General features: G+C 40.8%; 1 pseudogene; it reads left to right on the top strand.

Moving 5' to 3' along the window:
* Positions 1–538: 538 nt before the first annotated feature.
* LOC122059396 lies at positions 539–3,529 on the top strand (annotated as a pseudogene).
* Positions 3,530–4,121: the final 592 nt, after the last annotated feature.

Below are 4,121 nucleotides of genomic sequence, written 5' to 3'. Positions count from 1 at the left end.
CCTCATTAGATTTAATATATTTATTTATTCATCCAAAAAAAAAAAATTTGCTTCTTCTTTAGTTTTGCCTTGTACCGGAGAAAGCTGTGCCAAAGAAAATATAATTTTGGAGGAAGCCATGATTTTGATTTAGCAAATTTTGTATTTGTGTTGAATCATAAGTTTGAGAAATACCAGTTAATTTAGTTTTGGGTGCGAACCTTCGGGAGAGGCACAATGATCGTTGCACATCCCCTGTGTCTGGGATAGACTTGCTTTCCAACAGAAAACTGTCCCTATTTCTTTATCCACCCTTTAAATCTTTGTTTGCAAGAAACCACCAACCATTGAATTTAAAACAAAACAGAGTATATTTTGGACACAAATGCAACCATGGATATTTTCCTAGAGCCCTCCCACCAGGGTTCAAGGGGGTTCAAGGAGTCGGAATTGGTAGGCCCTGATGCTTTTTAATTAAAATATATATTTTTTTATTACGTTTTTACCCTGCATGGAGATAATCCCACCTCCATCTCAATTCTCACACCCTCCTGTCAAGTCATTGCAGGAAACAGTGGCACTCCTTGGCATTTTGCCATTCGTGTGAGCTCGAGGTGCCATTTCTCCATTTTCTTTGTCATGGGCTTTGCGTTCTTCAGCTGCTGTTCTTCCTAAATCTCGGTCATTGTTTTAGCTGAGCTTCAATTTCACATATTTCTATCTTTCCTTTCTTCAACTCCACAACATCCCTTTTGTGTGAAATTTCTTCCTGTGATGGGTGTTGGAGAAGTTAAATTTTCTCTCTGGATTCTCTCTGTGTTGTATTTGGTAATCAGCTCCTTCGGATTTGTACCTGTAGATGATTACCTAATAGATTGCGGATCACCCACTAATACGACGGTGATGAATCGTGTTTTCGTGTCTGATAACTCCAAATTCCTTAAGACCCATCACGATATTATGGCCACCACTTCGAATTCCATTGCTTCGCCTCTGTATCAAACAGCTCGAATCTTCAATGGACCATCTTCTTACAACTTTCCAATACACCAACAGGGAAGGCACTGGATACGCCTCTACTTCTTCCCTTTTCAATACCAAGAATACAACATGAGTATGGCAATCTTCTCAGTTACTGCCCAAAATTTCGTTCTCCTCAGTAACTTCCAAGCACAGAACGATTCTATATTCAAGGAATTCTCCCTTCCTATAACTTCAGACAACCTTGCCCTCTCCTTCACCCCTGCCGAGCATTCCTTTGCCTTCTTAAGTGGCTTGGAAGTTGTTTCGGTTCCTGATTCACTGATCAGTGATGATGCCCGAACTATTAATCCTTTTGGGGGATTTCATGGTCTATTGAACGAAGCGTTGGAGACAGTTTGGAGGGTGAATATGGGTGGTCCACTAGTCACATCCCAGAATGACTCCCTTGGGAGAACTTGGGTTCCCGATCAGAATTTTCTGGTGAACCAAAATCTTGCCCAGTCTGTAACTGGGTCTGTTGAATATTTCAAAGGTGGACCAACCAGGGATATTGCTCCTGATTTTGTCTATGGCACAGCCACAGAGATGAACTTAGCAACAGAAGAAGACCCTAAGTTCAATATAACATGGAAGTTCAAAGTGGATTCTGGTTTTCAGCATCTGATTCGATTTCACTTCTGTGATATAGTGAGTATGTCTCTCTACCAGCTCTACTTCAATGTTTATGTTAATAGCTGGGTTGTTGCTACAGATCTTGATCTGAGTTCTTTAACAGCCAATAGGTTGGCAGCTCCCTATTATATGGACTTTGTTCTTGGGTTAAGTAATAGAACCATACTCTCTATAAGCGTTGGGCCTGCTAGTAGTAGAGTTACTGGTACAAACAAGAAGGCCATTCAAAATGGGTTAGAGATAATGAAAATTATATCCCTTTATAGTTCAAAAAGGACGAGGTTTGGTTTGATTGTGGGTCTGGTTCTTGGGGTGTTTGCTGTGTTATTCTTGGTTATCATCCTCTTCTTCGTACTGTACAGAAGACGAAGACTAGCATATGATCACCCTTCAAAATCAAGCTTTCCTTTCTCCTTGAACAGAGGAGGGAATACGCAGAGTTCTAGTGCCACCACAGAATTTGGATTCCGCTTTACTTTTGTGGCACTGCAGGAGGCCACAAATAACTTTGATGAGAGCTGGGTTATTGGGGTTGGTGGTTTTGGAAGGGTATACAAGGGAGTTCTGAAAGATGGAACAAAGGTGGCAGTGAAGAGGAGTAATCCCCTGTCCCAACAGGGCCTTGTGGAGTTCAAGACTGAAATTGAAATGTTATCCCAGTTCCACCACCGTCATCTGGTCTCACTGATTGGCTACTGTGATGAGGGGAAAGAAATGATACTAGTTTATGAGTACATGGAAAATGGGACCCTCAAGAATCATTTGTATGGCAAAAATCTTCCCAGCTTGAGTTGGAAACAGAGGCTCCAGATTTGCATTGAATCAGCCAGAGGAATTCACTACCTTCATACTGGTCCTGTGAAGGCCATTATCCACCGGGATGTTAAGTCTGCCAACATCTTACTTGATGAAAATCTCATGGCGAAGGTTGCTGATTTTGGGCTTTCGAAGACAGGGCCTGAGATCGATCAGACCCATGTGAGCACTGCAGTTAAAGGAAGTTTTGGGTATCTTGATCCAGAGTATTTCAGAAGACAACAACTGACTCAGAAGTCGGATGTGTACTCATTCGGGGTGGTTTTATTTGAAGTCCTTTGTGGACGACCTGTAATTGATACATCCCTTCCATCAGAGATGGTTGGCTTGGGTGAATGGGCAATGAATTGGGAAAAGAGAGGGCAATTAGAGAAAATCATAGATCCTAATCTCGTTGGTGAAATTAGGCCCGACTCTTTAAGGAAATTTGCAGAGACAGCTGAAAAATGCCTGGCTGAGTATGGTGTTGATCGACCCACAATGGGGGATGTGTTATGGAATCTAGAATACGCACTTCAACTGCAGGAGACAACAGCCACACAAAATGATACAAATCAGACAGGTGATCTCTCCTCAATGGTGAACTACGATATCGACAGTGAGGAGACTAGTCTTACTGCTGAACATTTGGAGTCATCTCATATGGATGACATTTCAATTGTTTCAATGAGTAAGGTGTTCTCCCAGCTGTGAAAGCTGAATGAAGGAAGACATTAAGGAAAGAGCTAGGTTTTATGTTACTGTAGATTTTAGCCTTATGTTTGTGATATCAAGCAGATCCAAGAAGACCATCATGGAGCTAACTGGATCAAATGACTTACCCTTTCCCACCAAAGAAATGCTTCAGTAGTTTTTGCCTTGTACAGGATGGGCCATAGAGGGCTGTTTCTAAAGAGTGCTAAAGTTAGTGCTTAGTCTTTATGTGTAAGGTCCTGAGTTCTTAATATTAGAACCTTAAGCTTTGCATCTAGTTGGTTCTTGTACTTCTTTGTTTATAGGACTATTGCAAAAAAAACCATACACCCATTAGTGCATCTAGTGAACGTTTTGAAGCATTTCTTGGGAATCAGTTTTAGGAACTTGAAACACACAGAACAGGTCTTAGGTACAGGCAGTATACTCATGGCGGCAAAGAATCGAACAAGAGTCAGTAGGATGTATAAGTTCATGGATTAGTAGGTGTAACAATGAATATTTGGGTACCAACGAAAATCTAGTTTTGGAGGAAGTCATGGTTTTGACTCTGTAAATCTCGTAACTGTGTTAGAATCATAAGTTAAAAAAGACGTACCCGATGCACGAGGTTCCTACATATGCGTTCAAGTGAATGTACATATAGAGGATCCATTCTCAAAAAAGTTAGGGTTGGGTGTATGTAGGGAATGGTTTGTTTCACAATTTTTTATTCGGAATTGTAGAAAATAAATTTTGGTAGGAGAATAGTAAAATCACCTATGCTATGCAAAATTTTCCCTGGGAGCATATTTGAGGCCAATCTACTTTGTGGGAGCATGAAATCAGAACGGGACAAGCCAAGCAGAATCCCACTCCCATTCTGTTCCAGTGAATAAAACCTCTCTGGTATATTTTTTCTGCCTTAAAAAGAAATCACTGGAAATAGGAATTAGGAGTAATATCAATAAAGGCCTAAGTATGGAATAATGGATGAA

Source organism: Macadamia integrifolia, chromosome 13, assembly GCF_013358625.1.
Source record: "Macadamia integrifolia cultivar HAES 741 chromosome 13, SCU_Mint_v3, whole genome shotgun sequence".
Classification (NCBI taxonomy): Eukaryota; Viridiplantae; Streptophyta; class Magnoliopsida; order Proteales; family Proteaceae; genus Macadamia; species Macadamia integrifolia.
Note: the sequence above shows the minus strand (reverse complement) of the source record. Positions and strands in the feature narration are given on the sequence as shown.